At 35.6% G+C, this 23,376-nt stretch overlaps 71 non-coding genes across 71 annotated transcripts; all 71 read right to left on the reverse strand.

Moving 5' to 3' along the window:
• Positions 1–146: 146 nt before the first annotated feature.
• Trnan-guu lies at positions 147–220 on the reverse strand. Its single transcript has one exon. It is a non-coding gene; the product is annotated as a tRNA-Asn (tRNA).
• Positions 221–380: 160 nt separating this feature from the next.
• Trnah-gug lies at positions 381–452 on the reverse strand. The gene has a single exon. It is a non-coding gene; the product is annotated as a tRNA-His (tRNA).
• A 166-nt stretch (positions 453–618) lies between these two features.
• On the reverse strand, positions 619–691 carry Trnan-guu. The gene has a single exon. It is a non-coding gene; the product is annotated as a tRNA-Asn (tRNA).
• Positions 692–1,017: 326 nt separating this feature from the next.
• Trnan-guu lies at positions 1,018–1,091 on the reverse strand. Its single transcript has one exon. It is a non-coding gene; the product is annotated as a tRNA-Asn (tRNA).
• Positions 1,092–1,251: 160 nt separating this feature from the next.
• Positions 1,252–1,323, reverse strand: Trnah-gug. The gene has a single exon. It is a non-coding gene; the product is annotated as a tRNA-His (tRNA).
• A 166-nt stretch (positions 1,324–1,489) lies between these two features.
• On the reverse strand, positions 1,490–1,563 carry Trnan-guu. The gene has a single exon. It is a non-coding gene; the product is annotated as a tRNA-Asn (tRNA).
• A 161-nt stretch (positions 1,564–1,724) lies between these two features.
• Trnah-gug lies at positions 1,725–1,796 on the reverse strand. The gene has a single exon. It is a non-coding gene; the product is annotated as a tRNA-His (tRNA).
• A 166-nt stretch (positions 1,797–1,962) lies between these two features.
• Trnan-guu lies at positions 1,963–2,036 on the reverse strand. The gene has a single exon. It is a non-coding gene; the product is annotated as a tRNA-Asn (tRNA).
• A 327-nt stretch (positions 2,037–2,363) lies between these two features.
• Trnan-guu lies at positions 2,364–2,437 on the reverse strand. The gene has a single exon. It is a non-coding gene; the product is annotated as a tRNA-Asn (tRNA).
• A 161-nt stretch (positions 2,438–2,598) lies between these two features.
• On the reverse strand, positions 2,599–2,670 carry Trnah-gug. Its single transcript has one exon. It is a non-coding gene; the product is annotated as a tRNA-His (tRNA).
• Positions 2,671–2,835: 165 nt separating this feature from the next.
• Positions 2,836–2,909, reverse strand: Trnan-auu. Its single transcript has one exon. It is a non-coding gene; the product is annotated as a tRNA-Asn (tRNA).
• Positions 2,910–3,242: 333 nt separating this feature from the next.
• Positions 3,243–3,316, reverse strand: Trnan-guu. Its single transcript has one exon. It is a non-coding gene; the product is annotated as a tRNA-Asn (tRNA).
• A 400-nt stretch (positions 3,317–3,716) lies between these two features.
• On the reverse strand, positions 3,717–3,790 carry Trnan-guu. The gene has a single exon. It is a non-coding gene; the product is annotated as a tRNA-Asn (tRNA).
• A 329-nt stretch (positions 3,791–4,119) lies between these two features.
• Trnan-guu lies at positions 4,120–4,193 on the reverse strand. The gene has a single exon. It is a non-coding gene; the product is annotated as a tRNA-Asn (tRNA).
• A 400-nt stretch (positions 4,194–4,593) lies between these two features.
• On the reverse strand, positions 4,594–4,667 carry Trnan-guu. Its single transcript has one exon. It is a non-coding gene; the product is annotated as a tRNA-Asn (tRNA).
• Positions 4,668–4,994: 327 nt separating this feature from the next.
• Positions 4,995–5,068, reverse strand: Trnan-guu. The gene has a single exon. It is a non-coding gene; the product is annotated as a tRNA-Asn (tRNA).
• Positions 5,069–5,467: 399 nt separating this feature from the next.
• Positions 5,468–5,541, reverse strand: Trnan-guu. Its single transcript has one exon. It is a non-coding gene; the product is annotated as a tRNA-Asn (tRNA).
• Positions 5,542–5,862: 321 nt separating this feature from the next.
• Positions 5,863–5,936, reverse strand: Trnan-guu. Its single transcript has one exon. It is a non-coding gene; the product is annotated as a tRNA-Asn (tRNA).
• Positions 5,937–6,095: 159 nt separating this feature from the next.
• On the reverse strand, positions 6,096–6,167 carry Trnah-gug. Its single transcript has one exon. It is a non-coding gene; the product is annotated as a tRNA-His (tRNA).
• Positions 6,168–6,333: 166 nt separating this feature from the next.
• Trnan-guu lies at positions 6,334–6,407 on the reverse strand. Its single transcript has one exon. It is a non-coding gene; the product is annotated as a tRNA-Asn (tRNA).
• A 326-nt stretch (positions 6,408–6,733) lies between these two features.
• Positions 6,734–6,807, reverse strand: Trnan-guu. The gene has a single exon. It is a non-coding gene; the product is annotated as a tRNA-Asn (tRNA).
• Positions 6,808–6,967: 160 nt separating this feature from the next.
• Positions 6,968–7,039, reverse strand: Trnah-gug. Its single transcript has one exon. It is a non-coding gene; the product is annotated as a tRNA-His (tRNA).
• Positions 7,040–7,205: 166 nt separating this feature from the next.
• Trnan-guu lies at positions 7,206–7,279 on the reverse strand. The gene has a single exon. It is a non-coding gene; the product is annotated as a tRNA-Asn (tRNA).
• Positions 7,280–7,605: 326 nt separating this feature from the next.
• On the reverse strand, positions 7,606–7,679 carry Trnan-guu. Its single transcript has one exon. It is a non-coding gene; the product is annotated as a tRNA-Asn (tRNA).
• A 161-nt stretch (positions 7,680–7,840) lies between these two features.
• Positions 7,841–7,912, reverse strand: Trnah-gug. Its single transcript has one exon. It is a non-coding gene; the product is annotated as a tRNA-His (tRNA).
• Positions 7,913–8,074: 162 nt separating this feature from the next.
• Positions 8,075–8,148, reverse strand: Trnan-guu. Its single transcript has one exon. It is a non-coding gene; the product is annotated as a tRNA-Asn (tRNA).
• A 326-nt stretch (positions 8,149–8,474) lies between these two features.
• On the reverse strand, positions 8,475–8,548 carry Trnan-guu. The gene has a single exon. It is a non-coding gene; the product is annotated as a tRNA-Asn (tRNA).
• Positions 8,549–8,706: 158 nt separating this feature from the next.
• On the reverse strand, positions 8,707–8,778 carry Trnah-gug. Its single transcript has one exon. It is a non-coding gene; the product is annotated as a tRNA-His (tRNA).
• Positions 8,779–8,944: 166 nt separating this feature from the next.
• On the reverse strand, positions 8,945–9,018 carry Trnan-guu. The gene has a single exon. It is a non-coding gene; the product is annotated as a tRNA-Asn (tRNA).
• Positions 9,019–9,345: 327 nt separating this feature from the next.
• Positions 9,346–9,419, reverse strand: Trnan-guu. Its single transcript has one exon. It is a non-coding gene; the product is annotated as a tRNA-Asn (tRNA).
• Positions 9,420–9,577: 158 nt separating this feature from the next.
• Trnah-gug lies at positions 9,578–9,649 on the reverse strand. The gene has a single exon. It is a non-coding gene; the product is annotated as a tRNA-His (tRNA).
• A 166-nt stretch (positions 9,650–9,815) lies between these two features.
• Trnan-guu lies at positions 9,816–9,888 on the reverse strand. Its single transcript has one exon. It is a non-coding gene; the product is annotated as a tRNA-Asn (tRNA).
• A 321-nt stretch (positions 9,889–10,209) lies between these two features.
• Trnan-guu lies at positions 10,210–10,283 on the reverse strand. The gene has a single exon. It is a non-coding gene; the product is annotated as a tRNA-Asn (tRNA).
• Positions 10,284–10,610: 327 nt separating this feature from the next.
• On the reverse strand, positions 10,611–10,682 carry Trnan-guu. Its single transcript has one exon. It is a non-coding gene; the product is annotated as a tRNA-Asn (tRNA).
• A 162-nt stretch (positions 10,683–10,844) lies between these two features.
• On the reverse strand, positions 10,845–10,916 carry Trnah-gug. The gene has a single exon. It is a non-coding gene; the product is annotated as a tRNA-His (tRNA).
• Positions 10,917–11,080: 164 nt separating this feature from the next.
• On the reverse strand, positions 11,081–11,154 carry Trnan-guu. Its single transcript has one exon. It is a non-coding gene; the product is annotated as a tRNA-Asn (tRNA).
• A 570-nt stretch (positions 11,155–11,724) lies between these two features.
• Positions 11,725–11,796, reverse strand: Trnah-gug. Its single transcript has one exon. It is a non-coding gene; the product is annotated as a tRNA-His (tRNA).
• A 166-nt stretch (positions 11,797–11,962) lies between these two features.
• Trnan-guu lies at positions 11,963–12,036 on the reverse strand. Its single transcript has one exon. It is a non-coding gene; the product is annotated as a tRNA-Asn (tRNA).
• A 570-nt stretch (positions 12,037–12,606) lies between these two features.
• On the reverse strand, positions 12,607–12,678 carry Trnah-gug. Its single transcript has one exon. It is a non-coding gene; the product is annotated as a tRNA-His (tRNA).
• A 163-nt stretch (positions 12,679–12,841) lies between these two features.
• Trnan-guu lies at positions 12,842–12,915 on the reverse strand. The gene has a single exon. It is a non-coding gene; the product is annotated as a tRNA-Asn (tRNA).
• Positions 12,916–13,240: 325 nt separating this feature from the next.
• Positions 13,241–13,314, reverse strand: Trnan-guu. Its single transcript has one exon. It is a non-coding gene; the product is annotated as a tRNA-Asn (tRNA).
• Positions 13,315–13,475: 161 nt separating this feature from the next.
• Trnah-gug lies at positions 13,476–13,547 on the reverse strand. Its single transcript has one exon. It is a non-coding gene; the product is annotated as a tRNA-His (tRNA).
• A 164-nt stretch (positions 13,548–13,711) lies between these two features.
• On the reverse strand, positions 13,712–13,785 carry Trnan-guu. Its single transcript has one exon. It is a non-coding gene; the product is annotated as a tRNA-Asn (tRNA).
• Positions 13,786–14,108: 323 nt separating this feature from the next.
• Positions 14,109–14,181, reverse strand: Trnan-guu. The gene has a single exon. It is a non-coding gene; the product is annotated as a tRNA-Asn (tRNA).
• A 159-nt stretch (positions 14,182–14,340) lies between these two features.
• Trnah-gug lies at positions 14,341–14,412 on the reverse strand. The gene has a single exon. It is a non-coding gene; the product is annotated as a tRNA-His (tRNA).
• Positions 14,413–14,576: 164 nt separating this feature from the next.
• Trnan-guu lies at positions 14,577–14,649 on the reverse strand. The gene has a single exon. It is a non-coding gene; the product is annotated as a tRNA-Asn (tRNA).
• Positions 14,650–14,975: 326 nt separating this feature from the next.
• On the reverse strand, positions 14,976–15,048 carry Trnan-guu. The gene has a single exon. It is a non-coding gene; the product is annotated as a tRNA-Asn (tRNA).
• A 157-nt stretch (positions 15,049–15,205) lies between these two features.
• Trnah-gug lies at positions 15,206–15,277 on the reverse strand. The gene has a single exon. It is a non-coding gene; the product is annotated as a tRNA-His (tRNA).
• Positions 15,278–15,443: 166 nt separating this feature from the next.
• On the reverse strand, positions 15,444–15,517 carry Trnan-guu. Its single transcript has one exon. It is a non-coding gene; the product is annotated as a tRNA-Asn (tRNA).
• Positions 15,518–15,843: 326 nt separating this feature from the next.
• On the reverse strand, positions 15,844–15,917 carry Trnan-guu. Its single transcript has one exon. It is a non-coding gene; the product is annotated as a tRNA-Asn (tRNA).
• Positions 15,918–16,076: 159 nt separating this feature from the next.
• On the reverse strand, positions 16,077–16,148 carry Trnah-gug. The gene has a single exon. It is a non-coding gene; the product is annotated as a tRNA-His (tRNA).
• A 162-nt stretch (positions 16,149–16,310) lies between these two features.
• Positions 16,311–16,384, reverse strand: Trnan-guu. The gene has a single exon. It is a non-coding gene; the product is annotated as a tRNA-Asn (tRNA).
• Positions 16,385–16,711: 327 nt separating this feature from the next.
• Positions 16,712–16,785, reverse strand: Trnan-guu. The gene has a single exon. It is a non-coding gene; the product is annotated as a tRNA-Asn (tRNA).
• Positions 16,786–16,942: 157 nt separating this feature from the next.
• On the reverse strand, positions 16,943–17,014 carry Trnah-gug. The gene has a single exon. It is a non-coding gene; the product is annotated as a tRNA-His (tRNA).
• A 166-nt stretch (positions 17,015–17,180) lies between these two features.
• Trnan-guu lies at positions 17,181–17,254 on the reverse strand. The gene has a single exon. It is a non-coding gene; the product is annotated as a tRNA-Asn (tRNA).
• A 326-nt stretch (positions 17,255–17,580) lies between these two features.
• Positions 17,581–17,654, reverse strand: Trnan-guu. The gene has a single exon. It is a non-coding gene; the product is annotated as a tRNA-Asn (tRNA).
• Positions 17,655–17,813: 159 nt separating this feature from the next.
• On the reverse strand, positions 17,814–17,885 carry Trnah-gug. The gene has a single exon. It is a non-coding gene; the product is annotated as a tRNA-His (tRNA).
• A 166-nt stretch (positions 17,886–18,051) lies between these two features.
• Positions 18,052–18,125, reverse strand: Trnan-guu. The gene has a single exon. It is a non-coding gene; the product is annotated as a tRNA-Asn (tRNA).
• A 326-nt stretch (positions 18,126–18,451) lies between these two features.
• Positions 18,452–18,524, reverse strand: Trnan-guu. Its single transcript has one exon. It is a non-coding gene; the product is annotated as a tRNA-Asn (tRNA).
• A 158-nt stretch (positions 18,525–18,682) lies between these two features.
• On the reverse strand, positions 18,683–18,754 carry Trnah-gug. The gene has a single exon. It is a non-coding gene; the product is annotated as a tRNA-His (tRNA).
• A 166-nt stretch (positions 18,755–18,920) lies between these two features.
• On the reverse strand, positions 18,921–18,994 carry Trnan-guu. The gene has a single exon. It is a non-coding gene; the product is annotated as a tRNA-Asn (tRNA).
• Positions 18,995–19,308: 314 nt separating this feature from the next.
• Trnan-guu lies at positions 19,309–19,382 on the reverse strand. The gene has a single exon. It is a non-coding gene; the product is annotated as a tRNA-Asn (tRNA).
• Positions 19,383–19,783: 401 nt separating this feature from the next.
• Trnan-guu lies at positions 19,784–19,857 on the reverse strand. Its single transcript has one exon. It is a non-coding gene; the product is annotated as a tRNA-Asn (tRNA).
• A 340-nt stretch (positions 19,858–20,197) lies between these two features.
• Positions 20,198–20,271, reverse strand: Trnan-guu. Its single transcript has one exon. It is a non-coding gene; the product is annotated as a tRNA-Asn (tRNA).
• Positions 20,272–20,430: 159 nt separating this feature from the next.
• Positions 20,431–20,502, reverse strand: Trnah-gug. The gene has a single exon. It is a non-coding gene; the product is annotated as a tRNA-His (tRNA).
• Positions 20,503–20,667: 165 nt separating this feature from the next.
• Positions 20,668–20,741, reverse strand: Trnan-guu. Its single transcript has one exon. It is a non-coding gene; the product is annotated as a tRNA-Asn (tRNA).
• A 327-nt stretch (positions 20,742–21,068) lies between these two features.
• Positions 21,069–21,141, reverse strand: Trnan-guu. Its single transcript has one exon. It is a non-coding gene; the product is annotated as a tRNA-Asn (tRNA).
• A 160-nt stretch (positions 21,142–21,301) lies between these two features.
• Trnah-gug lies at positions 21,302–21,373 on the reverse strand. The gene has a single exon. It is a non-coding gene; the product is annotated as a tRNA-His (tRNA).
• A 166-nt stretch (positions 21,374–21,539) lies between these two features.
• Positions 21,540–21,613, reverse strand: Trnan-guu. Its single transcript has one exon. It is a non-coding gene; the product is annotated as a tRNA-Asn (tRNA).
• Positions 21,614–22,422: 809 nt separating this feature from the next.
• On the reverse strand, positions 22,423–22,496 carry Trnan-guu. The gene has a single exon. It is a non-coding gene; the product is annotated as a tRNA-Asn (tRNA).
• Positions 22,497–22,836: 340 nt separating this feature from the next.
• On the reverse strand, positions 22,837–22,910 carry Trnan-guu. The gene has a single exon. It is a non-coding gene; the product is annotated as a tRNA-Asn (tRNA).
• Positions 22,911–23,376: the final 466 nt, after the last annotated feature.

Genomic DNA, 23,376 nt, shown 5'->3' on the forward strand with positions numbered 1-23,376 from the left:
TGAAATATTTTTATCAAACAGTTTTATTAAAGTGCACTTTCAAAAAGACTTTTGAGTTCCGTAACGAGGATTCGAACCTGGGTTATTGCGGCCACAATGCAATGTACTAACCACTATCAAGATATTTTTTTCAAAATGCTAGTTACCGTTTCTGGATGGATTCGAACCATCAACCTTTCGGTTAACAGCCGAACGCGCTAACCGATTGCGCCACAGAAACTGCAGTTTTTTTAGGCTTTAAAAATCACATGCACATTCACAATAGTCGTAATAAACTAATCTTTTAAGAAGAGATTACTCCCTAATTGATGGAGAGTGCTCTTTCCCCAACAGTTTATTATAAATGCATTTTCAAAAAAACTTTTGATTACAGGTGCCATTGCCGTGACCAGGATTCGAACCTGGGTTATTGCGGCCACAACGCAATGTACTAACCACTATACGATCACAGCAGGTTACGAAAAAGCGATGAGAAAATTTTTTTCAAAGATAGCCCGTAATCGTGTAAAAAATATTAAAAAGACTTCAAAGTATTTTTATATGCAGTTGATGACATGGCTTTTGTTCAGAAGCGTGGGCCTTTTAATATGGAAATGTTTTTATAAAAATTGAAGATAACGTTTCTGGATGGATTTAACCATCAACCTTTCGGTTAACAGCCGAACGCGCTAACCGATTGCGCCACAGAAACTGCAGTTCTATTAGGCTAAAAAAACGATAATCACTTGAACTTTGACCAGAGTCGTAATGAACTAACCTTGTAAAAGAGATTATACACTTTAAAGAAATTACAGATTAAAAACACTTCAGCTAGCGTACTTTTATACAGTTGATGACATGGTTCCTTTTTAGAATCGTACTTTTTTAATATTGAAATATTTTTATCAAACAGTTTTATTAAAGTGCACTTTCAAAAAGACTTTTGAGTTCCGTAACGAGGATTCGAACCTGGGTTATTGCGGCCACAATGCAATGTACTAACCACTATCAAGATATTTTTTTCAAAATGCTAGTTACCGTTTCTGGATGGATTCGAACCATCAACCTTTCGGTTAACAGCCGAACGCGCTAACCGATTGCGCCACAGAAACTGCAGTTTTTTAGGCTTTAAAAAATCACATGCACATTCACAATAGTCGTAATAAACTAATCTTTTAAGAAGAGATTACTCCCTAATTGATGGAGAGTGCTCTTTCCCCAACAGTTTATTATAAATGCATTTTCAAAAAAACTTTTGATTACAGGTGCCATTGCCGTGACCAGGATTCGAACCTGGGTTATTGCGGCCACAACGCAATGTACTAACCACTATACGATCACAGCAGGTTACGAAAAAGCGATGAGAAAATTTTTTTCAAAGATAGCCCGTAATCGTGTAAAAAATATTAAAAAGACTTCAAAGTATTTTTATATGCAGTTGATGACATGGCTTTGGTTCAGAAGCGTGGGCCTTTTAATATGGAAATGTTTTTATAAAAATTGAAGATAACGTTTCTGGATGGATTTGAACCATAAACCTTTCGGTTAACAGCCGAACGCGCTAACCGATTGCGCCACAGAAACTGCAGTTCTATTAGGCTTTAAAAAATCACATGCACATTCACAATAGTCGTAATAAACTAATCTTTTAAGAAGAGATTACTCCCTAATTGATGGAGAGTGCTCTTTCTCCAACAGTTTATTATAAATGCATTTTCAAAAAAACTTTTGATTACAGGTGCCATTGCCGTGACCAGGATTCGAACCTGGGTTATTGCGGCCACAACGCAATGTACTAACCACTATACGATCACAGCAGGTTACGAAAAAGCGATGAGAAAATTTTTTTCAAAGATAGCCCGTAATCGTGTAAAAAATATTAAAAAGACTTCAAAGTATTTTTATATGCAGTTGATGACATGGCTTTTGTTCAGAAGCGTGGGCCTTTTAATATGGAAATGTTTTTATAAAAATTGAAGATAACGTTTCTGGATGGATTTGAACCATCAACCTTTCGGTTAACAGCCGAACGCGCTAACCGATTGCGCCACAGAAACTGCAGTTCTATTAGGCTAAAAAAACGATAATCACTTGAACTTTGACCAGAGTCGTAATGAACTAACCTTGTAAGAAGAGATTATACACTTTAAAGAAATTACAGATTAAAAACACTTCAGCTAGCGTACTTTTATACAGTTGATGACATGGTTCCTTTTTAGAATCGTACTTTTTTAATATTGAAATATTTTTATCAAACAGTTTCATTAAAGTGCACTTTCAAAAAGACTTTTGAGTGCCGTAACGAGGATTCGAACCTGGGTTATTGCGGCCACAATGCAATGTACTAACCACTATCAAGATATTTTTATCAAAATGCTAGTTACCGTTTCTGGATGGATTCGAACAATCAACCTTTCGGTTAACAGCCGAACGCGCTAACCGATTGCGCCACAGAAACTGCAGTTTTTTTAGGCTTTAAAAAATCACATGCACATTCACAATAGTCGTAATAAACTAATCTTTTAAGAAGAGATTACTCCCTAATTGATGGAGAGTGCTCTTTCCCCAACAGTTTATTATAAATGCATTTTCAAAAAAACTTTTGATTACAGGTGCCATTGCCGTGACCAGGATTCGAACCTGGGTTATTGCGGCCACAACGCAATGTACTAACCACTATACGATCACAGCAGGTTACGAAAAAGCGATGAGAAAATTTTTTTCAAAGATAGCCCGTAATCGTGTAAAAAATATTAAAAAGACTTCAAAGTATTTTTATATGCAGTTGATGACATGGCTTTTGTTCAGAAGCGTGGGCCTTTTAATATGGAAATTTTTATATAAAATTGAAGATAACGTTTCTGGATGGATTTAAACCATCATCCTTTCGGTTAATAGCCGAACGCGCTAACCGATTGCGCCACAGAAACTGCAGTTCTATTAGGCTAAAAAAACGATAATCACTTGAACTTTGACCAGAGTCGTAATGAACTAACCTTGTAAAAAGAGATTATACACTTTAAAGAAATTACAGATTAAAAACACTTCAGCTAGCGTACTTTTATACAGTTGATGACATGGTTCCTTTTTAGAATCGTACTTTTTTAATATTGAAATATTTTTATCAAACAGTTTTATTAAAGTGCACTTTCAAAAAGACTTTTGAGTTCCGTAACGCGAACGAGGATTCGAACCTGGGTTATTGCGGCCACAATGCAATGTACTAACCACTATCAAGATATTTTTTTCAAAATGTTAGTTACCGTTTCTGGATGGATTCGAACCATCAACCTTTCGGTTAACAGCCGAACGCGCTAACCGATTGCGCCACAGAACCTGCAGTTTTTTTAGGCTTTAAAAAATCACATGCACATTCACAATAGTCGTAATAAACTAATCTTTTAAGAAGAGATTACTCCCTAATTGATGGAGAGTGCTCTTTCCCCAAAAGTTTATTATAAATGCATTTTCAAAAAAACTTTTGATTACAGGTGCCATTACCGTGACAAGGATTCGAACCTGGGTTATTGCGGCCACAACGCAATGTACTAACCACTATACGATCACAGCAGGTTACGAAAAAGCGATGAGAAAATTTTTTTTCAAAGATAGCCCGTAATCGTTTAAAAAATATTAAAAAGACTTCAAAGTATTTTTATATGCAGTTGATGACATGGCTTTTGTTCAGAAGCGTGGGCCTTTTAATATGGAAATGTTTTTATAAAAATTGAAGATAACGTTTCTGGATGGATTTGAACCATCAACCTTTCGGTTAACAGCCGAACGCGCTAACCGATTGCTTCACAGAAACTGCAGTTCTATTAGGCTAAAAAAACGATAATCACTTGAACTTTGACCAGAGTCGTAATGAACTAACCTTGTAAGAAGAGATTATACACTTTAAAGAAATTACAGATTAAAAACACTTCAGCTAGCGTACTTTTATACAGTTGATGACATGGTTCCTTTTTAGAAGATCGTACTTTTTTAATATTGAAATATTTTTATCAAACAGTTTTATTAAAGTGCACTTTCAAAAAGACTTTTGAGTGCCGTAACGAGGATTCGAACCTGGGTTATTGCGGCCACAATGCAATGTACTAACCACTATCAAGATATTTTTTTCAAAATGCTAGTTACCGTTCCTGGATGGATTCGAACCATCAACCTTTCGGTTAACAGCCGAACGCGCTAACCGATTGCGCCACAGAAACTGCAGTTCTATTAGGCTTTAAAAAATCACATGCACATTCACAATAGTCGTAATAAACTAATCTTTTAAGAAGAGATTACTCCCTAATTGATGGAGAGTGCTCTTTCCCCAAAAGTTTATTATAAATGCATTTTCAAAAAAACTTTTGATTACAGGTGCCATTACCGTGACAAGGATTCGAACCTGGGTTATTGCGGCCACAACGCAATGTACTAACCACTATACGATCACAGCAGGTTACGAAAAAGCGATGAGAAAATTTTTTTTCAAAGATAGCCCGTAATCGTTTAAAAAATATTAAAAAGACTTCAAAGTATTTTTATATGCAGTTGATGACATGGCTTTTGTTCAGAAGCGTGGGCCTTTTAATATGGAAATGTTTTTATAAAAATTGAAGATGACGTTTCTGGATGGATTTGAACCATCAACCTTTCGGTTAACAGCCGAACGCGCTAACCGATTGCGCCACAGAAACTGCAGTTCTATTAGGCTAAAAAAACGATAATAACTTGAACTTTGACCAGAGTCGTAATGAACTAACCTTGTAAGAAGAGATTATACACTTTAAAGAAATTACAGATTAAAAACACTTCAGCTAGCGTACTTTTATACAGTTGATGACATGGTTCCTTTTTAGAATCGTACTTTTTTAATATTGAAATATTTTTATCAAACAGTTTTATTAAAGTGCACTTTCAAAAAGACTTTTGAGTTCCGTAACGAGGATTCGAACCTGGGTTATTGCGGCCACAATGCAATGTACTAACCACTATCAAGATATTTTTTTCAAAATGTTAGTTACCGTTTCTGGATGGATTCGAACCATCAACCTTTCGGTTAACAGCCGAACGCGCTAACCGATTGCGCCACAGAAACTGCAGTTCTATTAGGCTTTAAAAAATCACATGCACATTCACAATAGTCGTAATAAACTAATCTTTTAAGAAGAGATTACTCCCTAATTGATGGAGAGTGCTCTTTCCCCAACAGTTTATTATAAATGCATTTTCAAAAAAACTTTTGATTACAGGTGCCATTGCCGTGACCAGGATTCGAAACTGGCTTATTGCGGCCACAACGCAATGTACCAACCACTCTACGATCACAGCAGGTTACGAAAAAGCGATGAGAAAATTTTTTTCAAAGATAGCCCGTAATCGTGTAAAAAATATTAAAAAGACTTCAAAGTATTTTTATATGCAGTTGATGACATGGCTTTTGTTCAGAAGCGTGGGCCTTTTAATATGGAAATGTTTTTAAAAAATTGAAGATAACGTTTTCTGGATGGATTTGAACCATCAACCTTTCGGTTAACAGCCGAACGCGCTAACCGATTGCGCCACAGAAACTGCAGTTCTATTAGGCTAAAAAAACGATAATCACTTGAACTTTGACCAGAGTCGTAATGAACTAACCTTGTAAAAAGAGATTATACACTTTAAAGAAATTACAGATTAAAAACACTTCAGCTAGCGTACTTTTATACAGTTGATGACATGGTTCCTTTTTAGAATCGTACTTTTTTAATATTGAAATATTTTTATCAAACAGTTTTATTAAAGTGCACTTTCAAAAAGACTTTTGAGTCCGTAACGAGGATTCGAACCTGGGTTATTGCGGCCACAATGCAATGTACTAACCACTATCAAGATATTTTTTTCAAAATGTTACGTTTCTGGATGGATTCGAACCATCAACCTTTCGGTTAACAGCCGAACGCGCTAACCGATTGCGCCACAGAAACTGCAGTTTTTTTAGGCTTTAAAAAATCACATGCACATTCACAATAGTCGTAATAAACTAATCTTTTAAGAAGAGATTACTCCCTAATTGATGGAGAGTGCTCTTTCCCCAACAGTTTATTATAAATGCATTTTCAAAAACTTTTGATTACAGGTGCCATTGCCGTGACCAGGATTCGAACCTGGGTTATTGCGGCCACAACGCAATGTACTAACCACTATACGATCACAGCAGGTTACGAAAAAGCGATGAGAAAATTTTTTTCAAAGATAGCCCGTAATCGTTTAAAAAATATTAAAAAGACTTCAAAGTATTTTTATATGCAGTTGATGACATGGCTTTTGTTCAGAAGCGTGGGCCTTTTAATATGGAAATGTTTTTATAAAAATTGAAGATAACGTTTCTGGATGGATTTGAACCATCAACCTTTCGGTTAACAGCCGAACGCGCTAACCGATTGCGCCACAGAAACTGCAGTTCTATTAGGCTAAAAAAACGATAATCACTTGAACTTTGACCAGAGTCGTAATGAACTAACCTTGTAAAAGAGATTATACACTTTAAAGAAATTACAGATTAAAAACACTTCAGCTAGCGTACTTTTATACAGTTGATGACATGGTTCCTTTTTAGAATCGTACTTTTTTAATATTGAAATATTTTTATCAAACAGTTTTATTAAAGTGCACTTTCAAAAAGACTTTTGAGTGCCGTAACGAGGATTCGAACCTGGGTTATTGCGGCCACAATGCAATGTACTAACCACTATCAAGATATTTTTTTCAAAATGCTAGTTACCGTTTCTGGATGGATTCGAACCATCAACCTTTCGGTTAACAGCCGAACGCGCTAACCGATTGCGCCACAGAAACTGCAGTTTTTTAGGCTTTAAAAAATCACATGCACATTCACAATAGTCGTAATAAACTAATCTTTTAAGAAGAGATTACTCCCTAATTGATGGAGAGTGCTCTTTCCCCAACAGTTTATTATAAATGCATTTTCAAAAAAACTTTTGATTACAGGTGCCATTGCCGTGACCAGGATTCGAACCTGGGTTATTGCGGCCACAACGCAATGTACTAACCACTATACGATCACAGCAGGTTACGAAAAAGCGATGAGAAAATTTTTTTCAAAGATAGCCCGTAATCGTGTAAAAAATATTAAAAAGACTTCAAAGTATTTTTATATGCAGTTGATGACATGGCTTTTGTTCAGAAGCGTGGGCCTTTTAATATGGAAATGTTTTTATAAAAATTGAAGATAACGTTTCTGGATGGATTTGAACCATCAACCTTTCGGTTAACAGCCGAACGCGCTAACCGATTGCGCCACAGAAACTGCAGTTCTATTAGGCTAAAAAAACGATAATCACTTGAACTTTGACCAGAGTCGTAATGAACTAACCTTGTAAGAAGAGATTATACACTTTAAAGAAATTACAGATTAAAAACACTTCAGCTAGCGTACTTTTATACAGTTGATGACATGGTTCCTTTTTAGAATCGTACTTTTTTAATATTGAAATATTTTTATCAAACAGTTTTATTAAAGTGCACTTTCAAAAAGACTTTTGAGTGCCGTAACGAGGATTCGAACCTGGGTTATTGTGGCCACAATGCAATGTACTAACCATCAAGATATTTTTTTCAAATGCTATTAGTTACCGTTTCTGGATGGATTCGAACCATCAACCTTTCGGTTAACAGCCGAACGCGCTAACCGATTGCGCCACAGAAACTGCAGTTTTTTAGGCTTTAAAAAATCACATGCACATTCACAATAGTCGTAATAAATCTAATCTTTTAAGAAGAGATTACTCCCTAATTGATGGAGAGTGCTCTTTCCCCAACAGTTTATTATAAATGCATTTTCAAAAAAACTTTTGATTACAGGTGCCATTGCCGTGACCAGGATTCGAACCTGGGTTATTGCGGCCACAACGCAATGTACTAACCACTATACGATCACAGCAGGTTACGAAAAAGCGATGAGAAAATTTTTTTAAAAGATAGCCCGTAATCGTGTAAAATATTAAAAAGACTTCAAAGATATTTTTATACAGTTGATGACATGGCTTTTGTTCAGAAGCGTGGGCCTTTAATATGGAAATGTTTTTATAAAAATTGAAGATAACGTTTCTGGATGGATTTGAACCATCAACCTTTCGGTTAACAGCCGAACGCGCTAACCGATTGCGCCACAGAAACTGCAGTTCTATTAGGCTAAAAAAACGATAATCACTTGAACTTTGACCAGAGTCGTAATGAACTAACCTTGTAAGAAGAGATTATACACTTTAAAGAAATTACAGATTAAAAAACTTCAGCTAGCGTACTTTTATACAGTTGATGACATGGTTCCTTTTTAGAATCGTACTTTTTTAATATTGAAATATTTTTATCAAACAGTTTTATTAAAGTGCACTTTCAAAAAGACTTTTGAGTTCCGTAACGAGGATTCGAACCTGGGTTATTGCGGTCACAATGCAATGTACTAACCACTATCAAGATATTTTTTTCAAAATGCTAGTTACCGTTTCTGGATGGATTCGAACCATCAACCTTTCGGTTAACAGCCGAACGCGCTAACCGATTGCGCCACAGAAACTGCAGTTTTAGGCTTTAAAAAATCACATGCACATTCACAATAGTCGTAATAAACTAATCTTTTAAGAAGAGATTACTCCCTAATTGATGGAGAGTGCTCTTTCCCCAAAAGTTTATTATAAATGCATTTTCAAAAAAACTTTTGATTACAAGTGCCATTACCGTGACCAGGATTCGAACCTGGGTTATTGCGGCCACAACGCAATGTACTAACCACTATACGATCACAGCAGGTTACGAAAAAGCGATGAGAAAATTTTTTTCAAAGATAGCCCGTAATCGTTTAAAAAATATTAAAAAGACTTCAAAGTATTTTTATATGCAGTTGATGACATGGCTTTTGTTCAGAAGCGTGGGCCTTTTAATATGGAAATGTTTTTATAAAAATTGAAGATAACGTTTCTGGATGGATTTAAACCATCATCCTTTCGGTTAACAGCCGAACGCGCTAACCGATTGCGCCACAGAAACTGCAGTTCTACTAGGCTAAAAAAACGATAATCACTTGAACTTTGACCAGAGTCGTAATCAACTAACCTTGTAAGAAAAGATTATACACTTTAAAGAAATTACAGATTAAAAACACTTCAGCTAGCGTACTTTTATACAGTTGATGACATGGTTCCTTTTTAGAATCGTATTTTTTTAATATTGAAATATTTTTATCAAACAGTTTTATTAAAGTGCACTTTCAAAAAGACTTTTGAGTGCCGTAACGAGGATTCGAACCTGGGTTATTGCGATCACAATGCAATGTACTAACCACTATCAAGATATTTTTTTCAAAATGCTAGTTACCGTTTCTGGATGGATTCGAACCATCAACATTTCGGTTAACAGCCGAATGCGTTAACCGATTGCGCCACAGAAACTGCAGTTTTTTTAGGCTTTAAAAAATCACATGCACATTCACAATAGTGGTATAACTAATCTTTTAAGAAGAGATTACTCCTAATTGATGGAGAGTGCTCTTTCCCCAACAGTTTATTATAAATGCATTTTCAAAAAAACTTTTGATTACAGGTGCCATTGCCGTGACCAGGATTCGAACCTGGGTTATTGCGGCCACAACGCAATGTACTAACCACTATACGATCACAGCAGGTTACGAAAAAGCGATGAGAAAATTTTTTTCAAAGATAGCCCGTAATCGTGTAAAAAATATTAAAAAGACTTCAAAGTATTTTTATATGCAGTTGATGACATGGCTTTTGTTCAGAAGCGTGGGCCTTTTAATATGGAAATGTTTTTATAAAAATTGAAGATAACGTTCTGGATGGATTTGAACCATCAACCTTTCGGTTAACAGCCGAACGCGCTAACCGATTGCGCCACAGAAACTGCAGTTCTATTATGCTAAAAAAACGATAATCACTTGAACTTTGACCAGAGTCCTAATGAACTAACCTTGTAAGAAAAGATTATACACTTTAAAGAAATTACAGATTAAAAAACTTCAGCTAGCGTACTTTTATACAGTTGATGACATGGTTCCTTTTAGATCGTATTTTTTTTTAATATTGAAATATTTTTTATCAAACAGTTTTATAAAGTGCACTTCAAAAAGACTTTTGAGTGCCGTAACGAGATTCGAACCTGGGTTATTGCGCCAATGCAATGTACTAACCACTATCAAGATATTTTTTTCAAAATGCTAGTTACCGTTTCTGGATGGATTCGAACCATCAACCTTTCGGTTAACAGCCGAATGCGCTAACCGATTGCGCCACAGAAACTGCAGTTCTATTATGCTAAAAAAACGATAATCACTTGAACTTTGACCAGAGTCCTAATGAACTAACCTTGTAAGAAAAGATTAACACTTTAAAGAAATTACAGATTAAAAAACACTTCAGCTAGCGTACTTTTATACAGTTGATGACATGGTTCCTTTTTAGAATCGTATTTTTTTAATATTGAAATATTTTTATCAAACAGTTTTATTAAAGTGCACTTTCAAAAAGACTTTTGAGTGCCGTAACGAGGATTCGAACCTGGGTTATTGCGATCACAATGCAATGTACTAACCACTATCAAGATATTTTTTTCAAAATGCTAGTTACCGTTTCTGGATGGATTCGAACCATCAACCTTTCGGTTAACAGCCGAAGCGCTAACCGATTGCGCCACGAAACTGCAGTTTTTTTAGGCTTTAAAAATCACATGCACATTCACAATAGTCGTAATAAACTAATCTTTTAAGAAGAGATTACTCCCTAATTGATGGAGAGTGCTCTTTTCCCCAAGAGTTTTATTATAAATGCATTTTCAAAAAAACTTTTGATTACAGGTGCCATTGCCGTGACCAGGATTCGAACCTGGGTTATTGCGGCCACAACGCAATGTACTAACCACTATACGATCACAGCAGGTTACGAAAAAGCGATGAGAATTTTTTTTCAAAGATAGCCCGTAATCGTGTAAAAAATATAAAAAGACTTCAAAAGTTTTTTATATGCAGTTGATGACATGGCTTTTGTTCAGCAGCGTGGGCCTTTTAATATGGAAATGTTTTTATAAAAATTGAAGATAACGTTTCTGGATGGATTTGAACCATCAACCTTTCGGTTAACAGCCGAAGGCGCTAACCGATTGCGCCACAGAAACTGCAGTTCTATTAGGCTAAAAAAACGATAATCACTTGAACTTTGACCAGAGTCGTAATGAACTAACCTTGTAAGAAGAGATTATACACTTTAAAGAAATTACAGATTAAAAACACTTCAGCTAGCGTACTTTTATACAGTTGATGACATGGTTCCTTTTTAGAATCGTACTTTTTTAATATTGAAATATTTTTATCAAACAGTTTTATTAAAGTTCACTTTCAAAAAGACTTTTGAGTGCCGTAACGAGGATTCGAACCTGGGTTATTGCGGCCACAATGCAATGTACTAACCACTATCAAGATATTTTTTTCAAATTGCTATATAGTTACCGTTCCTGCATGGATGGATTCGAACCATCAACCTTTCGGTTAACACCCGAACGCGCTAACCGATTGCGCCATAGAAATTGCAGTTTTATTAGGCTTTAAAAAATCACATGCACATTCACAATAGTCGTAATAAACTAATCTTTTAAGAAGAGATTACTCCCTAATTGATGGAGAGTGCTCTTTCCCCAAGAGTTTATTATAAATGCATTTTCAAAAAAACTTTTGATTACAGGTGCCATTGCCGTGACCAGGATTCGAACCTGGGTTATTGCGGCCACAACGCAATGTACTAACCACTATACGATCACAGCAGGTTACGAAAAAGCGATGAGAAAATTTTTTTCAAAGATAGCCCGTAATCGTGTAAAAAATATTAAAAAGACTTCAAAGTATTTTTATATGCAGTTGATGACATGGCTTTTGTTCAGAAGCGTGGGCCTTTTAATATGGAAATGTTTTTATAAAAATTGAAGATAACGTTTCTGGATGGATTTAAACCATCATCCTTTCGGTTAACAGCCGAACGCGCTAACCGATTGCGCCACAGAAACTGCAGTTCTATTAGGCTAAAAAAACGATAATCACTTGAACTTTGACCAGAGTCGTAATGAACTAACCTTGTAAGAAGAGATTATACACTTTAAAGAAATTACAGATTAAAAACACTTCAGCTAGCGTACTTTTATACAGTTGATGACATGGTTCCTTTTTAGAATCGTACTTTTTTAATATTGAAATATTTTTATCAAACAGTTTTATTAAAGCGCACTTTCAAAAAGACTTTTGAGTGCCGTAACGAGGATTCGAACCTGTGTTATTGCGGCCACAATGCAATGTACTAACCACTATCAAGATATTTTTTTCAAATTGCTATATAGTTACCGTTCCTGCATGGATGGATTCGAACCATCAACCTTTCGGTTAACACCCGAACGCGCTAACCGATTGCGCCATAGAAATTGCAGTTTTATTAGGCTTTAAAAAATCACATGCACATTCACAATAGTCGTAATAAACTAATCTTTTAAGAAGAGATTACTCCCTAATTGATGGAGAGTGCTCTTTCCCCAAGAGTTTATTATAAATGCATTTTCAAAAAAACTTTTGATTACAGGTGCCATTGCCGTGACCAGGATTCGAACCTGGGTTATTGCGGCCACAACGCAATGTACTAACCACTATACGATCACAGCAGGTTACGAAAAAGCGATGAGAAAATTTTTTTCAAGATAGCCGTAATCGTGTAAAAAATATTAAAAAGACTTCAAGTATTTTTATATGCAGTTGATGACATGGCTTTTGTTCAGAAGCGTGGGCCTTTTAATATGGAAATGTTTTTATAAAAATTGAAGATAACGTTTCTGGATGGATTTAAACCATCATCCTTTCGGTTAACAGCCGAACGCGCTAACCGATTGCGCCACAGAAACTGCAGTTCTATTAGGCTAAAAAAACGATAATCACTTGAACTTTGACCAGAGTCGTAATGAACTAACCTTGTAAGAAGAGATTATACACTTTAAAGAAATTACAGATTAAAAACACTTCAGCTAGCGTACTTTTATACAGTTGATGACATGGTTCCTTTTTAGAATCGTATTTTTTATATTGAAATATTTTTATCAAACAGTTTTATTAAAGCGCACTTTCAAAAAGACTTTTGAGTGCCGTAACGAGGATTCGAACCTGTGTTATTGCGGCCACAATGCAATGTACTAACCCCTATCAAGATATTTTTTTCAAAATGCTAGTTACCGTTTCTGGATGGATTCGAACCATCAACCTTTCGGTTAACAGCCGAACGCGCTAACCGATTGCGCCACAGAAACTGCAGTTTTTTTAGGCTTTAAAAAATCACATGCACATTCACAATAGTCGTAATAAACTAATCTTTTAAGAAGAGATTACTCCCTAATTGATGGAGAGTGCTCTTTCCCTAACAGTTTATTATAAATGCATTTTCAAAAAAACTTTTGATTACAGGTGCCATTGCCGTGACCAGGATTCGAACCTGGGTTATTGCGGCCACAACGCAATATACTAACCACTATACGATCACAGCAGGTTACGAAAAAGGATGAGAAAATTTTTTTCAAAGATAGCCCGTGATCGTGTAAAAAATATTAAAAAGACTTCAAAGTATTTTTATATGCAGTTGATGACATGGCTTTTGTTCAGAAGCGTGGGCCTTTTAATATGGAAATTTTTTATAAAAATTGAAGATAACGTTTCTGGATGGATTTGAACCATCAACCTTTCGGTTAACAGCCGAACGCGCTAACCGATTGCGCCACAGAAACTGCATTCTATTAGGCTAAAAAAACGATAATCACTTGAACTTTGACCAGAGTCGTAATGAACTAACCTTGTAAGAAGAGATTATACACTTTAAAGAAATTACAGATTAAAAACACTTCAGCTAGCGTACTTTTATACAGTTGATGACATGGTTCCTTTTTAGAATCGTACTTTTTTAATATTGAAATATTTTTATCAAACAGTTTTATTAAAGTGCACTTTCAAAAGACTTTTGAGTGCCGTAACGAGGATTCGAACCTGGGTTATTGCGGCCACAATGCAATGTACTAACCACTATCAAGATATTTTTTCAAATGCTAGTTACCGTTCTGGATGGATTCGAACCATCAACCTTTCGGTTAACAGCCGAACGCGCTAACCGATTGCGCCACAGAAACTGCAGTTTTTTAGGCTTTAAAAAATCACATGCACATTCACAATAGTCGTAATAAACTAATCTTTTAAGAAGAGATTACTCCCTAATTGTTGGAGAGTGCTCTTTCCCCAACAGTTTATTATAAATGCATTTTCAAAAAACTTTTGATTACAGGTGCCATTGCCGTGACCAGGATTCGAACCTGGGTTATTGCGGCCACAACGCAATGTACTAACCACTATACGATCACAGCAGGTTACGAAAAAGCGATGAGAAAATTTTTTTCAAAGATAGCCCGTAATCGTGTAAAAATATTAAAAAGACTTCAAAGTATTTTTATATGCAGTTGATGACATGGCTTTTGTTCAGAAGCGTGGGCCTTTTAATATGGAAATGTTTTTATAAAATTGAAGATAACGTTTCTGGATGGATTTGAACCATCACCTTTCGGTTAACAGCCGAACGCGCTAACCGATTGCGCCACAGAAACTGCAGTTCTATTAGGCTAAAAAAACGATAATCACTTGAACTTTGACCAGAGTCGTAATGAACTAACCTTGTAAGAAAAGATTATACACTTTAAAGAAATTACAGATTAAAACACTTCAGCTAGCGTACTTTTATACAGTTGATGACATGGTTCCTTTTTAGAATCGTACTTTTTTAATATTGAAATATTTTTATCAAACAGTTTTATTAAAGTGCACTTTCAAAAAGACTTTTGAGTGCCGTAACGAGGATTCGAACCTGGGTTATTGCGGCCACAATGCAATGTACTAACCACTATCAAGATATTTTTTTCAAAATGCTAGTTACCGTTTCTGGATGGATTCGAACCATCAACCTTTCGGTTAACAGCCGAACGCGCTAACCGATTGCGCACAGAAACTGCAGTTTTTTAGGCTTTAAAAATCCATGCACATTCACAATAGTCGTAATAAACTAATCTTTTAAGAAGAGATTACTCCCTAATTGATGGAGAGTGCTCTTTCCCCAACAGTTTATTATAATGCATTTTCAAAAAAACTTTTGATTACAGGTGCCATTGCCGTGACCAGGATTCGAACCTGGGTTATTGCGGCCACAACGCAATGTACTAACCACTATACGATCACAGCAGGTTACGAAAAAGCGATGAGAAAATTTTTTTCAAAGATAGCCCGTAATCGTGTAAAAAATATTAAAAAGACTTCAAAGTATTTTTATATGCAGTTGATGACATGGCTTTTGTTCAGAAGCGTGGGCCTTTTAATATGGAAATGTTTTTATAAAAATTGAAGATAACGTTTCTGGATGGATTTGAACCATCAACCTTTCGGTTAACAGCCGAACGCGCTAACCGATTGCGCCACAGAAACTGCAGTTCTATTATGCTAAAAAACGATAATCACTTGAACTTTGACCAGAGTCGTAATGAACTAACCTTGTAAGAAGAGATATACACTTTAAAGAAATTACAGATTAAAAACACTTCAGCTAGCGTACTTTTATACAGTTGATGACATGGTTCCTTTTTAGAATCGTACTTTTTTAATATTGAAATATTTTTATCAAACAGTTTTATTAAAGTGCACTTTCAAAAAGACTTTTGAGTGCCGTAACGAGGATTCGAACCTGGGTTATTGCGGCCACAATGCAATGTACTAACCACTATCAAGATATTTTTTCAAAATGCTATAGTTACCGTTTCTGGATGGATTCGAACCATCAACCTTTCGGTTAACAGCCGAACGCGCTAACCGATTGCGCCACAGAAACTGCAGTTTTTTAGGCTTTAAAAAATCACATGCACATTCACAATAGTCGTAATAAACTAATCTTTTAAGAAGAGATTACTCCCTAATTGATGGAGAGTGCTCTTTCCCCAACAGTTTATTAAAATGCATTTTCAAAAAAACTTTTGATTACAGGTGCCATTGCCGTGACCAGGATTCGAACCTGGGTTATTGCGGCCACAACGCAATGTACTAACCACTATACGATCACAGCAGGTTACGAAAAAGCGATGAGAAAATTTTTTTCAAAGATAGCCCGTAATCGTGTAAAAATATTAAAAAGACTTCAAAGTATTTTATATGCAGTTGATGACATGGCTTTTGTTCAGAAGCGTGGGCCTTTTAATGGAAATGTTTTTATAAAAATTGAAGATAACGTTTCTGGATGGATTTGAACCATCAACCTTTCGGTTAACAGCCGAACGCGCTAACCGATTGCGCCACAGAAACTGCAGTTCTATTAGGCTAAAAAAACGATAATCACTTGAACTTTGACCAGAGTCGTAATGAACTAACCTTGTAAGAAGAGATTATACACTTTAAAGAAATTACAGATTAAAAACACTTCAGCTAGCGTACTTTTATACAGTTGATGACATGGTTCCTTTTTAGAATCGTACTTTTTTAATATTGAAATATTTTTATCAAACAGTTTTATTAAAGTGCACTTTCAAAAAGACTTTTGAGTGCCGTAACGAGGATTCGAACCTGGGTTATTGCGGCCACAATGCAATGTACTAACCACTATCAAGATATTTTTTTCAAAATGCTAGTTACCGTTTCTGGATGGATTCGAACCATCAACCTTTCGGTTAACAGCCGAACGCGCTAACCGATTGCGCCACAGAAACTGCAGTTTTTAGGCTTTAAAAATCACATGCACATTCACAATAGTCGTAATAAACTAATCTTTTAAGAAGAGATTACTCCCTAATTGATGGAGAGTGCTCTTTCCCCAAAGTTTATTATAAATGCATTTTCAAAAAAACTTTTGATTACAGGTGCCATTGCCGTGACCAGGATTCGAACCTGGGTTATTGCGGCCACAACGCAATGTACTAACCACTATACGATCACAGCAGGTTACGAAAAAGCGATGAGAAAATTTTTTTCAAAGATAGCCCGTAATCGTGTAAAAAATATTAAAAAGACTTCAAAGTATTTTTATATGCAGTTGATGACATGGCTTTTGTTCAGAAGCGTGGGCCTTTTAATATGGAAATGTTTTTATAAAAATTGAAGATAACGTTTCTGGATGGATTTGAACCATCAACCTTTCGGTTAACAGCCGAACGCGCTAACCGATTGCGCCACAGAAACTGCAGTTCTATTAGGCTAAAAAAACGATAATCACTTGAACTTTGACCAGAGTCGTAATGAACTAACCTTGTAAGAAGAGATTATACACTTTAAAGAAATTACAGATTAAAAACACTTCAGCTAGCGTACTTTTATACAGTTGATGACATGGTTCCTTTTAGAATCGTACTTTTTTAATATTGAAATATTTTTATCAAACAGTTTTATTAAAGTGCACTTTCAAAAAGACTTTTGAGTGCCGTAACGAGGATTCGAACCTGGGTTATTGCGGCCACAATGCAATGTACTAACCACTATCAAGATATTTTTTTCAAAATGCTAGTTACCGTTTCTGGATGGATTCGAACCATCAACCTTTCGGTTAACAGCCGAACGCGCTAACCGATTGCGCCACAGAAACTGCAGTTTTTTAGGCTTTAAAAAATCACATGCACATTCACATAGTCGTAATAAACTAATCTTTTAAGAAGAGATTACTCCCTAATTGATGGAGAGTGCTCTTTCCCCAACAGTTTATTATAAATGCATTTTCAAAAAAACTTTTGATTACAGGTGCCATTGCCGTGACCAGGATTCGAACCTGGGTTATTGCGGCCACAACGCAATGTACTAACCACTATACGATCACAGCAGGTTACGAAAAAGCGATGAGAAAATTTTTTTCAAAGATAGCCCGTAATCGTGTAAAAAATATTAAAAAGACTTCAAAGTATTTTTATATGCAGTTGATGACATGGCTTTTGTTCAGAAGCGTGGGCCTTTTAATATGGAAATGTTTTTATAAAAATTGAAGATAACGTTTCTGGATGGATTTGAACCATCAACCTTTCGGTTAACAGCCGAACGCGCTAACCGATTGCGCCACAGAAACTGCAGTTCTATTAGGCTAAAAAACGATAATCACTTGAACTTTGACCAGAGTCGTAATGAACTAACCTTGTAAGAAGAGATTATACACTTTAAAGAAATTACAGATTAAAAACACTTCAGCTAGCGTACTTTTATACAGTTGATGACATGGTTCCTTTTTAGAATCGTACTTTTTTAATATTGAAATATTTTTATCAAACAGTTTTATTAAAGTGCACTTTCAAAAAGACTTTTGAGTGCCGTAACGAGGATTCGAACCTGGGTTATTGCGGCCACAATGCAATGTACTAACCACTATCAAGATATTTTTTTCAAAATGCTAGTTACCGTTCTGGATGGATTCGAACCATCAACCTTTCGGTTAACAGCCGAACGCGCTAACCGATTGCGCCACAGAAACTGCAGTTTTAGGCTTTAAAAAATCACATGCACATTCACAATAGTCGTAATAAACTAATCTTTTAAGAAGAGATTACTCCCTAATTGATGGAGAGTGCTCTTTCCCCAACAGTTTATTATAAATGCATTTTCAAAAAAACTTTTGATTACAGGTGCCATTGCCGTGACCAGGATTCGAACCTGGGTTATTGCGGCCACAACGCAATGTACTAACCACTATACGATCACAGCAGGTTACGAAAAAGCGATGAGAAAATTTTTTTCAAAGATAGCCCGTAATCGTGTAAAAAATATTAAAAAGACTTCAAAGTATTTTTATATGCAGTTGATGACATGGCTTTTGTTCAGAAGCGTGGGCCTTTTAATATGGAAATGTTTTTATAAAAATTGAAGATAACGTTTCTGGATGGATTTGAACCATCAACCTTTCGGTTAACAGCCGAACGCGCTAACCGATTGCGCCACAGAAACTGCAGTTCTATTAGGCTAAAAAAACGATAATCACTTGAACTTTGACCAGAGTCGTAATGAACTAACCTTGTAAGAAGAGATTATACACTTTAAAGAAATTACACATTAAAAACACTTCAGCGTACTTTTATACAGTTGATGACATGGTTCTTTTAGAATCGTACTTTTTTAATATTGAAATTTTTTTCAAACAGTTTTATGAAATGCACTTTCAAAAAGACTTTTGAGTGCCGTACGAGGATTCGAACTGGGTTATTCGGCCACAACGCAATGTACTAACCACTATCAAGATATTTTTTCAAAATGCTAGTTACCGTTTCTGGATGGATTCGAACCATCAACCTTTCGGTTAACAGCCGAACGCGCTAACCGATTGCGCCACAGAAACTGCTGATTTTTTAGGCTTAAAAAATCACTGCACATTCACAAGAGTTGTAAAAACTAATCTTATAAGAAGAGATTACTCCCTAATTGATGGAGAGTGTTCTTGCCCCAACAGTTTTAATATAAATGCACTTTCAAAAAAACTTTTGATTACAGGTGTTATTGCTGTGACCAGGATTCGAATCTGGGTTATTGCGGCCACAACGCAATGTACTAACCTTGCACTATACGATCACAGCAGGTTACGGAAAAGCGATGAGAAAATATTTGTTAAAGATAGCCCGTAATCGTGTAAAAATTATTAAAAATACTTCAAAGTATATTTATATACAGTTGATGACACGGCTTTTGTTCAGAAGCGTGCGCTTTTTAAGATGGAAATATTTTTATAAAAATTAAATAAAACTTTTCTGGATGGATTCGAACCATCAACCTTTCGGTTAACAGCCGAACGCGCTAACCGATTGCGCCACAGCAACTACATGCAATTCTTTTAGGCTAAAAAAACGATAATCACTTAAACTTTGACCAGAGTCGTAATGAACTAACCTTGTAAGAAGAGATTATACACTTTAAAGAAATTACACATTAAAAACATTTCAGCGTACTTTTATACAGTTGATGACATGGCTTCTGTTTAGAGTCGTACTTTTTTTAATATTGAAATGTTTTTTCAAACAGTTTTATGAAAATGCACTTTCAAAAAGACTTTTGAGTAGAAGTGTTATTGCCGTGACGAGGATTCGAACTTGGGTTATTCCTGCCAAAAACGCAATGTACTAACCACTATCAAGATATTTTTATCAAAATGCTAGTTACCGTTTCTGGATGGATTCGAACCATCAACCTTTCGGTTAACAGCCGAACGCGCTAACCGATTGCGCCACAGAAACTGCAGTTTTTTTAGGCTTTAAAAAATCACATGCACATTCACAATAGTCGTAATAAACAAATCTTTTAAGTAGAGATTACTCCCTAATTGATGGAGAGTGCTCTTTCCCCAACAGTTTATTATAAATGCATTTTCAAAAAAACTTTTGATTACAGGCCATTGCCGTGACCAGGATTCGAACCTGGGTTATTGCGGCCACAACGCAATGTACTAACCACTATACGATCACAGCAGGTTGCGAAAAAGCGATGAGAAAATTTTTTTCAAAGATAGCCCGTAATCGTGTAAAAAATATTAAAAAGACTTCAAAGTATTTTTATATGCAGTTGATGACATGGCTTTTGTTCAGAAGCGTGGGCCTTTTAATATGGAAATGTTTTATAAAAATTGAAGATAACGTTTCTGGATGGATTTGAACCATCAACCTTTCGGTTAACAGCCGAACGCGCTAACCGATTGCTTCACAGAAACTGCAGTTCTATTAGGCTAAAAAAACGATAATCACTTGAACTTTGACCAGAGTCGTAATGAACTAACCTTGTAAGAAGAGATTATACACTTTAAAGAAATTACAGATTAAAAACACTTCAGCTAGCGTACTTTTATACAGTTGATGACATGGTTCCTTTTTAGAATCGTACTTTTTTAATATTGAAATATTTTTATCAAACAGTTTTATTAAAGTGCACTTTCAAAAAGACTTTTGAGTGCCGTAACGAGGATTCGGACCTGGGTTATTGCGGCCACAATGCAATGTACTAACCACTATCAAGATATTTTTTTCAAAATGCTAGTTACCGTTCTGGATGGATTCGAACCATCAACCTTTCGGTTAACAGCCGAACGCGCTAACCGATTGCGCCACAGAAACTGCAGTTTATTAGGCTTTAAAAAATCACATGCACATTCACAATAGTCGTAATAAACTAATCTTTTAAGAAGAGATTACTCCCTAATTGATGGAGAGTGCTCTTTCCCCAACAATTTATTATAAATGCATTTTCAAAAAAACTTTTGATTACAGGTGCCATTGCCGTGACCAGGATTCGAACCTGGGTTATTGCGGCCACAACGCAATGTACTAACCATTATACGATCACAGCAGGTTACGAAAAAGCGATGAGAAAATTTTTTTCAAAGATAGCCCGTAATCGTGTAAAAAATATTAAAAAGACTTCAAAGTATTTTTATATGCAGTTGATGACATGGCTTTTGTTCAGAAGCGTGGGCCTTTTAATATGGAAATGTTTTTATAAAAATTGAAGATAACGTTTCTGGATGGATTTGAACCATCAACCTTTCGGTTAACAGCCGAACGCGCTAACCGATTGCGCCACAGAAACTGCAGTTCTATTAGGCTAAAAAAACGATAATCACTTGAACTTTGACCAGAGTCGTAATGAACTAACCTTGTAAGAAGAGATTATACACTTTAAAGAAATTACACATTAAAAATACTTCAGCGTACTTTTATACAGTTGATGACATGACTTCTGTTTAGAATCGTACTTTTTTAATATTGAAATGTTTTTTTCAAACAGTTTTATGAAAATGCACTTTCAAAAAGACTTTTGAGTAGAAGTGTTATTACCGTGACGAGGATTCGAACTTGGGTTATTCCTGCCACAACGCAATGTACTAACCACTATCAAGATATTTTTATCAAAATGCTACTTACCGTTTCCGGATGGATTCGAACCATCAACCTTTTGGTAAACAGCCGAACGTGCTAACCGCGATTGCGCCACAGAAACTGCAGATTTTTTAGGCTTAAAAAAATGACTTGCACATTCACAAGAGTTGTAAAAAACTAATCTTATAAGAAGAGATTACTCCCTAATTGATGGAGAGTGTTCTTGCCCCAACAGTTTTAATGTAAATGCACTTTCAAAAAAACTTTTGATTATAGGTGTTATTGCCGTGAGCAGGATTCGAACCTTGGTTATTGCGGCCACAACGCAATGTACTAACCACTATACGATCACAGCATGTTACGGAAAAGCGATGAGAAAATATTAGCTAAAGATAGCCCGTAATCGTGTAAAAATTAATAAAAACACTTCAAAGTATATTTATACAGTTGATGACATGGCTTTTGTTCAGAAGCGTGCACTTTTTAAGATGGAAATATTTTTATAAAATTTGATGATAACGTTTCTGGATGGATTCGAACCATCGACCTTTCGGTTAACAGCCGAACGCGCTAACCGATTGCGCCACAGAAACTGCATCCAGTTCTTTTAGACTAAAAAAACGATAATCACTTAAACTTTGACCAGAGTCGTTATGAACTAACCTTGTAAGAAGAGATTATACATTTTAAAGTAATTACACATTAAAAACACTTCAGCGTACTTTTATACAATTGATGACATGGCTTCTGTTTAGAATCGTACTTTTTTTAATATTGAAATGTTTTTTTCAAACAGTTTTATGAAAATGCACTTTTAAAAAGACTTTTGAGTAGAAGTGTTATTGCCGTGACGAGGATTCGAACTTGGGTTATTCCTGCCACAACAAAATGTACTAACCACTATCAAGATATTTCTATCAAAATGCTAGTTACCGTTTCTGGATGGATTCGAACCATTAACCTTTCGGTTAACAGCCGAACGCACTAACCGATTGCGCCACAGAAACTGCAGATTTTTTAGGCTTAAAAAAATGACTTGCACATTCACAAGAGTTGTAAAAAACTAATTATAATAATCTCACTTTTTGCTCCGATTTGTATAACTTTTTTTTTTTTTTCTCTATATTATATATACAGGGTGTATCAAAAAAAAGGAGACCTTTAGAAATCAAGCTATTGTTAAAATTTGAATGCCTTTTCAATTGCATTTGCACATATGCGGAACCGTAGTGCGTTAAATATTGATGGCATGCATGCATACATATTAGAAAAAGGAGACCTTTAGAAAATGAATTGAAGTTTCTACACAAGATTGTCTGCTCCTGGGAATTTGAAAATAACTTTAATAGCATAAGGAAAAATAACGACCCAAAAATATTCAAATGACTAAGCACAAACGACTAAGCACAAAAGCAATAACATGCGTGGTAGATTGTTTTAGCTGTTCCTTTAAAACATGAACAAATATTTGTT

Source organism: Dendronephthya gigantea, unplaced genomic scaffold (assembly GCF_004324835.1).
Source record: "Dendronephthya gigantea isolate DGI-Jeju-01 unplaced genomic scaffold, DenGig_1.0 000096F, whole genome shotgun sequence".
Classification (NCBI taxonomy): domain Eukaryota; kingdom Metazoa; phylum Cnidaria; class Anthozoa; order Malacalcyonacea; family Nephtheidae; genus Dendronephthya; species Dendronephthya gigantea.